This window comes from Pararge aegeria, chromosome Z (genome assembly GCF_905163445.1).
Source record: "Pararge aegeria chromosome Z, ilParAegt1.1, whole genome shotgun sequence".
NCBI classification, from domain to species: Eukaryota; Metazoa; Arthropoda; class Insecta; order Lepidoptera; family Nymphalidae; genus Pararge; species Pararge aegeria.
Window position 1 is genome coordinate 3,712,679 of NC_053208.1, and position 9,244 is coordinate 3,721,922.

The 9,244-nt window shown below is 37.0% G+C and overlaps 1 pseudogene; it reads left to right on the top strand.

Annotated features, from left to right (window-relative positions):
• Positions 1 to 8,888, top strand: part of LOC120636124 — a 35,103-nt pseudogene extending 26,215 nt beyond the window's left edge.
• The last annotated feature ends 356 nt before the right edge of the window (positions 8,889 to 9,244 follow it).

The window sequence follows — 9,244 nt, forward strand, 5'->3', positions numbered from 1 at the left end:
AATGACATAACTAGCTCGGGCGTGTTAGAATGGCGACTTAAATGCTATTTTTTTATTGCATTATTTCTAGTTCATGATTCATGTTTCTAACAGACCTCCATTAGGTCAATCATCTTCACAGTCAATTTACAATATAAGTTTAAGTACTTAGTAGTACTTTTTACATGGTTTTAAATTTTATTAGGTACCTAATAGACTATTTATTAGGCACAAATAATATAGGTACTTAATGCCACTGAGTCAGGTAACTATTACCAATGGGTTTTCACGGTTGAAGTTGCCGTTCATCGCTACCTAGGTATTTTTTTTTAACTTTGTTCTTTTACATACTGTAACAAAAAAAAACATGCTTTTTAAAGTTTACAAACACTAACATTTACTAAGCATAATTTATTAATAACTTGTTTTATTTTGTTAGGATTTGTTAAATGTTTTCAATATTCCCATAATGTTTACATGAAAACATTTGCTTAAATATAAACGCATGATTGTTATGTTAAAAATAAAATGTTTACAAATGCGTCATTAGTATTACCAGCATGACTTCATCATCATAACAGCGGGACGTCCACAACTGGACATAAACTCTTGTAGAGATTTCCGGACGCTAATATTTTGTGCCGCTTGTGTCCAGCAATTCCCTAGGGGGTCTACCAACACAGCGCCTTCCAGTGCGGGATCGGCACTCCAGCACGTTGGATGCAAAACGGTGATCGGCTCTTTTAGCTATGTGACCCGTCAATTGCCATTTCAGATTCGCAACGCGTTGGGCTACGACGGTAACTCTGGTTCTTCCAGTCCTCTCCAAATTAATAACCATTAAGATCAGGGGTTTTAAGCTCTGATATGGACCCTTATCGTCTATGAGCGGAGGCCAGTTGAATATTGATACTAGGGCTTCAGGATCGATCATATTACTAAGCGATTATGAAAATATTATATGCAACATTTTACAAGTATCTACCGAGTAAAAAGTTTGTAAGAAAATCTTGTTTGTTCTTTTTTCTTTTATAAAATTCGTTGCGATAAAAACACCATACAAAGGTAAAATTTATTAAGTGTGGTTTAATATTAAGAAAGACCACACATTGTCGATTCTCTGGTGCTGTTGATATTCACTGACAAACTTATATGGTAGGTACCAACAGAACTTTTTTACCTACCGTTAAGTAATCAATATATAATCATTCACTAATTTTCCCAACAATTTGCCAACTTTAAAAAAAAAGCATAATTTGATAGCGACAGTTGTTAACTCATCGCATATTCTGTATGGCGAATCCTCTGAGCAACTGTCAGAAAAAATACTGGACAGGGCGTCAGGTAGCTAAGCTGATGATGATGTTCATGACAAATATTAATTCCAGAACTGCCCTTGCGCCTTTACCTGTGGCATTTCGTGAAGAACAGTTCAAGGACCGAAAGGCTATCATGCGCTGCGGCCTTAATCTCACTCTTCATCTGCATCTCCCTCATCATCTACTTCTCAGTTAAGACCAGCAAAGCGAGCAGCGCAGGAGACAAGCGTAAGTCCTCTACATAAAAAAAAGGGAAATACTTATTTTGGCATGGCTAGCAAAAGTCAGTAATTAGTAATTACAAATGTTTTTAATTCCTGGCAAGGGATAAAATTTATGTGTCCATCTGCCAAAGCACGGCATCAGGGAATAGGAGAGGTGGAGCGACGATCTCCAAAAAGAAGCAGTCATCGCTGCCTGGAATAGGCCCATATCCAGGAGTGGATGCACATTGTCTGACAATGATGTTATTACTTGGAAATTATTTCCAGCTGTGCGCCTGTGCTCGGAGAGTCGATAAAGCTGTAATAACAATAATAATCATTTATTTGCAAGAATGTTTGTACAATATCAACATGTTAGTAAACAGTACAGTCAGTGGATAGAAATAGAGAAAAAAAAAAAAAATAAGCTTAATTAAATGTCAAATTAAATTAAAATAAAACTACAAACACATATAATAAAATTAAAAATGATAATGAATAAATTAATTAATAACTGATCCAATGGAATGTTCCATAATTTATTTTACGAATGAACGAAAACGAAATTATTCAGTTGAATATTCTGCAACATCATATTAACATTTTTCATAATAACATAATAACATTTTTGTGAGAGAAGATAAAATGTTTTGCTGTTCCCGGGGAGAAAAATGTCTCTTGCGCGTGCTAACCGTGCCGAGCTTATGTGTTAGAAGATTTTTAGAAATGTGCTCAGTAATCATCATCACTGCCTACCCAGTATCGGCCCACTACAGGGCACTGGTCTGGCTGAGGTCGTGGTCCACCATGCCGGCCAAGTGCGGGTTGGTAAACTTTACACACATTTGAGAACATTTTGGAGAACTCTCAGGCAAGTAGGTTTCCTGTCGTCGTTTTCCTTCACCAGTAAATCAGAGTAATATCTTCCTTGAATTAGAAACGCACGTAACTCGGAAAAGTTAGAGGTGCGTGCCGGGGTTCAAACTCGGCACGCAGAGGCCGAAATTTTAACCACGAAGCTATCACTACCACTAAACAAAACTACTCAATGTCATGCTCTGCAAGTCTAGAACAGGCAAGAGACAAACATCACCTCCCCGATTATATCCCTGACAAGGGATTATAGCAAGTGTCCACTTTTTAGAACAAAGGAACATAGAATAGGAGAAGTTTAACCCCGTTCATTATTACATATTATATATTATTTGGATATTATTTCCACTTTTGCGCCGATGCTCTGAGAGTTGATAAACTGTGGAAGAACATGAATTTTTATTCTTTCTCCGGGGTGATAATTGTCTCTCGCCCATGCTAGCTGTGCAGCAACGATTTAATTTTCATTGGACCTGCTTAAAGGTTCGTGATAAATAAGCAATTAGACATATCGTTGGCATTGGTGACAAATGCAATTGCGCATTAACAACGAGCAAGTACCTAATAAAATAGGTATAAACACTATCGTTACATGATAAGAAAGAAGCTCAGTGACCTATGAATATAGGTACGTATGATATTGCAAGTATCCAACCGCACTGGTATAAGCAATCTTTTAACCACCAACGCATAAGCCTAAAAGGGACGTACTCTCTTGTCTTCTTCGTCATTTACTTAATTACTGAAGGTCGTGTCCGGTTTCCTTCGTAGCGATTTTTATCACAGCAGATAGAACAGGATGGAAACTGTTCCATCCTCGGCCTTTTTGATCGGCCACATGGCCTTTTAACATGAATGTTTTTCATATAATATTCATAAAAGTATTCATCAGCCATTCTAATACCCATAACCCAAGCTTCGCTTACTTTGGGGCTAGATGGCGATGTGTGTATTGTCTTAGTATATTTATTTATTTAAATCTCTCTCCATCGCCCGCCGAGTGGCTCTGGGCCTACTTATCAATTTCAAAAAAATAAACAAAATATATAAAATGGCAGATGGTTCAATAAAAGTAGAATGAAAATGGATTTTTTTATTGGAAAAATTTAAATTATAAAGTAAAACAAAATTAAAACGAAGCAAAATTAATTTTAACCACGATTCGGAGTTATCAGTAATTTTTGATAATATTATGCGGTTATTTTGTTTCCAGCACCTCACGAATGGAATATATCCCGCGACATGTGGTTGGCGCAACCTTACAACCATTCCAACATCGCTGCCAACTTCCGACCAATCATGCTGGTTATAATACAGCACACGGTCAGCGCCCAGTGCACGGTGTTCTCGCAATGCGCTGCGGAATTAAGGAACATACAGAGTTGGTACATCTCCTCAAAGGATTACGACATACCGTAAGTTTGCCGACAACCTAGCAGCCAAGCCAGGGAGTATGGCAGCTATATTTAACCCATACCGCTAGTCGGTCTGACGGCCGACTGGCGCAGTGGACATCGACCCAGCTTACCGAGTCCAAGGCCCTGGATTCGATTCACACGACTGGAAAATGTTTGTGTGATGAACATGAATGTTTTTCAGTGTCCGGGTGTTTATCTCTATGTTATTAGTATTTATGTGTATTATTATTATTCATAAAATATATTCATCAGTTATCTTAGTACCCATAACACAAGCCACACTTGCTTTGGAGCTGGATGGCGATGTTTGTCGTATAAATATGCTATCTCTCTCTATTTATTATTTATTTATTAATCGGTTTCTACGCGACATCCTACCGGAACGCTCAATCGCTTACCGGAACGTCTTTGTCGGTAGGAAAGTAAGGTAGCCAAAGGTTCCCACCGGACCAGACCAGAGAAAATGCAGAAATTATAAATTCCAAAATGGCCTCTGCCGGGAGTAAAACCCAGGTCCTCCAACTTGAATCACTTTTTTCAGTATTATATATGAATGAATAATAAAATAAAATATTATGTGCCAATATTTTGTGAGGTATTTTAGAGCATTAGAGGATTTTGCAATCTTGAGATTAAAAATCACGCAAACTTTTTCTCTATAATGCTACCTCTAAATGACACGCATAGTTTTAAAAAACTTTATCTCATCAGGCACTGTTAGACTTTTCTCTTCTAGAGTACTTGACTAACAACTGACAATTGCAGATACAATTTTGTCATCGGTAACGATGGGCGCGTGTATGAAGGTCGAGGGTGGAACATAGAAGGCGCTCACACCTATAAATATAACCGCTGCTCTCTTGGGATTGGATTTATAGGTAGGTAGGCTTTTAAATTACTATTGATGATCTGACAGTTAAATTCATTACAATTGCATCGCGCAATATTATTATTAAAACTATTATAGTATAAAGAACTACGACAAAAAAGCGTGAGTGCGAATTATTGCTCTAACCAGATTGCTCATCTAACAATTTTAAATGACAATGTGGTGATAACAAAAAAGAACACCCAGCTAAGTTTGTTGTGGGCTTCTTAGGTCAGGGCACATTTGGAGCCCTCGTAGCTTTAGTATTAAGTTTACGAATATGGTTATCGCCATCATCACTACATTATAGCGATGTTACTATACAATTAAAGAATTTCTTAATGGCATGGTTGCTTGAATACATCCGGCTCCGCTTTCATTTCATAGAAAAATGTTAAAATGTAAAATGGAAATTGTTGATGTTGGAAAAGAGCAACTGCCGACTTTCTTGCCGGCTTCGTCTCGGTAAAATCTGTCTGTGTCCGAACCGGTGGTAGAGTCACTAGGTACAAACAGACATGCTTGAGGTTTTCAAAACGCTTTTATTAAGGCCTATCTGAAATAAATGAAAAGAAAAGCGATGATGTTGTTTGCGATTGTCGTAACCCATCTATTGGTTGCGATCGTCGTTTGAGCAGGTTATCAATGATTATCTCATAAAGTTATTTGGTGGAATCCTCCACGAGCGGGGACTAAATAAGTGTTTTAATTGTAGAATTATTTTCACAGGTGATTACAGAGAAGAAATCCCAAACCACGCGCGTGTGACACCATCTCAGTTAAATAGGACCAGGATGTTGCTAGAGGAAGGTGTAAGATTTGGCTATCTTCGAGCAGACTTCCAGGTATGGTAAAACGCCTAAATCGCGACATCCAACGTGCCCACTAAGGACGTTAGTTTATGCCCATTGGTCGATAACTGAGCGCAAACTTTTACGCCACTAATTACGGAATTTTTAAGTAGTAGAGCGTTTTGTGTCCGAGTTCGCTCGGTGAGGTACCTACTGCCGACATGCTTATATCTGCTGTACATTAGCAATGCTGTGCTCCAATCTGGATTACAATCTGATGTTCTGAGTCGTGTTGAAGCGCGAGTTCCTGCGAAGAGTTGCACTGTTTATAGGCGACAAAAAAGCTGGACGCCACCGGTGGCGTGCACTCCATATAAGCACAAAAGCGCTGCCTACCCTAAAATTTTCATAAAACTAGCAACAGAGGAGACTTATGGCATTTTATGCCATTCAACTTCTTTATGCTAACCCTTGTCCAAAATCCTGTGCACGAAACTGGGCGCCACGGTTTGGACTTGCCTTAATAAGTGTAAGACTGCCCAATGCCGCAGTAACTAGATAAAAAGGAAAAGGAGAAGTTTAACCACGACCGACATTACTCGTATACCGTTGGCATGTAGGCCTCCTTTCTGTTAGGATATGGTGAATTATAACTTACCTATAAACTTTACAATTTTCATAATGGGGGGCATTTTGAGGATTAATTAATAAGTTCAAGATAATTAATTACCAGGATCGAATAACCATTTTCTGTAAATACTAAGAATTTAGTGACAGAAAAACAAAATATCAAATAACTTTTGATTAGATCCGGGAATCAAACATAGGACCTCATACTTCGTAGTTGAGCATGCCAGCTACATTACCAAGGAGGCTTGCAATAAACATCTAAATATTACTTCATTGTGATCTGACATAAGCATGTCAGATCACAATGAAGTAATATTACCTAACCTGCCTCGGATAGAAGTTCCAGCGATAAATTACGGTTTCAGTGCCATTGTAAACAAGATCAAGCAAACAAGCGTACCGTGGATTTTAGAATTCTTTATAAAGACCTACATTCAGCAATCGACGACACTGAGTTGAGGTGATGATGATAAATGTTTTTCACCAGACAATTCTTCCAATAACGTCATTAATCCATTAGTCTACTTCGCCAGGAGAATTCTTAAACTCACTCTGCAAATAATACATGATATTTTTTGTTCTCATAATTACCTCCTATATGATGAAATATGACCTCCTACAGCTGATTATTCAGGGGAAAATAACCGGCAAAAGATCACCTGGCCGAAGAACATCGTTGCTAAAAAATGGTTCGGAAAAAGTACCCGAAGGGTGATTACGTATCTCGCGACAGGTTTGCGACAGGCGTAAATCTTGCAATCACTGCTGTCAAACGTCACTTTTGTTTATTTATTGTATGGAAATGGAATGGATTGCAAGATTTACGCCTGTCGCAAACCTGTCGCGAGATACGCAATCACCCTGCGGATCGTTGTTCCGTGCAGCTGCGTCTGAAGTCCAGATAGCTTTAATGGTTGCCAACCTCCGATAGGAGTCGGCGCTGCAGGAAGAAGACTTTCTGTTCGTTGTATTTATTCATTCACACTTCCAGGTCGTCGGCGCGAAGGATCTCCAGCACACAGCCAGCCCCGGCTCAAACCTCTACAATGCTATAAAGAAGTGGGATAACTACGACCATCAAAACAGATTCGCTAATAAGAATTGTGAACAGATACAAGAGAAATACGGGAATGTGGAACTATAGTGAACGTAGAGTTATAAAATCATTGGGCTACAAGTACCTATTCGATTGAAGGGTTTGAAAATTTTGACGTTTTAAAGATGAACTCATTTGGATGGTTTTTTTCTGTTTGCGATATTGCAACTTCGTGTTCCTATTAAAATTTGGCGAAGATCTGCTAAGAGATCATTTCAGATGGAGGGCGGACCTCTTCAACATAAAATCACTTGCAATTAATGCAATCGTTTACTAAACAATATAATTGACAATCAAAACAACCACATTAGCAGAAGTTTTACACGATTAAATTAGCCAAATAACTAAGGTCAAAGTTCGATAAAAAATTTAACGGGATTCCCCCACGCTAAGTAGCTAGAATTAATATAATTGGCATTTTATCTTCAATCTCTCGACCCTGATCTTGAATAGTACACTATTTTGTTTGATACCAACTTAGGTTTTATACTGACAAACATAATTATAAGAAGAAGTGTTATTTTAAGCCTGATTGCACATTGAATGCTATTTGCTGTTGTACTCGATTTAGTATTGGTTCTGCACACAAGTATAATTTGCTCATTTGCTGTAACAACGACATACTTAATAAAATGCGTAAGTGTGTGCCTTTTTAAAACAAGTTTTTCTCTGAGCTAAAATTTTATTTTATCAATTCTTAATCACTTAACTTTTGAAAATTAACTGAAAATGTTTATTTCTGGCTTTTCAGATTCTAATATAGCATATATTGGAATCTGAAAAGTGAACCTGTGCCAAATTGTGTCATAATCGGTGCAGTGGTTGAGCTGAGCATAGGTAACAAATAAACAGACAAACTTCCGCATTTATAATATATGTAAAGATAAATCTTTTAAGGTAGTAGCAATGTGCAGTCAGCAGATAGGCTGGAGTAAGAACCATTGTTGACATTATAGTAATATATAAGTAAGAATAGATTTACATTTGGGGCCTTATTAATAAACGTGGCATAACGTTGAAACATTTACGTAGTGTTTTGTTAAGGTAAAATAAATTGAAAGATGATATGCTATTGAAGCGTATAATGAACGTTAAGCTTAATTTGCCATACTCCGCGGAAAGTAGCAGAATCTGTACGGTATTATCTATTTTTTAATACGAAACTATAGGCGGAATCCATTATAAATATCTCCTCCCGAATTTACATCCTGGATTCCATCTTTACTTTTTTTTATCGCTATTTTCAGAACTCTGAATAATTTAAAATATGTATATATGTTATATATATATTTCTCCTAGGCATAATCTTTATTATAGTTTTGGGAATTGACTCAATTTTGGGTGTGAAAACAGGTGTAAAAGCTATATTCCACACCAAACAGATCTTCAGCGATGTACTCTCTACACAAGTTTCACTCTGACACTGGAGCATCTTTAGATGTTGATTTTACACTGAACAATGACTAAGTCTATTGAAGTTTGATAAAAAACTACCTTACTATTCCAACTTTATGCCACTTCAGTAATAAGGCCCTGGGAGACTAGTCGTAGGTACATAGAACTAAACTCATGTGGCTGTTGACTAACAAAAATTTGTGCATTTTACTTATATGATAATATCTAATGAAGATTTTGTTACCTTGAGATATATGTACTGAAAGGGTGTTTTTAATTGGGAATGACAACTTTTTTATTTAACAAGTTGTACATGTTATAAATAACTATGTGAATTTATTATAATTTTTTATGATATACATTATGGTGTCTTAATTAACCTAGCAAAAAAATAAATTTAATTTAATAGATTTAGAAATTTAACTTGCAAGTCTGCTATGTAGTCACACAAACTTCACCACCGGTTTGTTCACGCTCATGGAATTCTAATCCTACGGTTGCCTGCCAGGTGTACATATAAAACGTGTTAATAAATAATAAATAAATAAAAGTACAATACAGATATATGCTCCAAAGACGAATTTTAAATATCTTAACATATACAATGTATAAATGTAAACTGAAATAATACTTTACAGGGGTACATTGTGTACCGTCTCTGAGGCTGGTCTG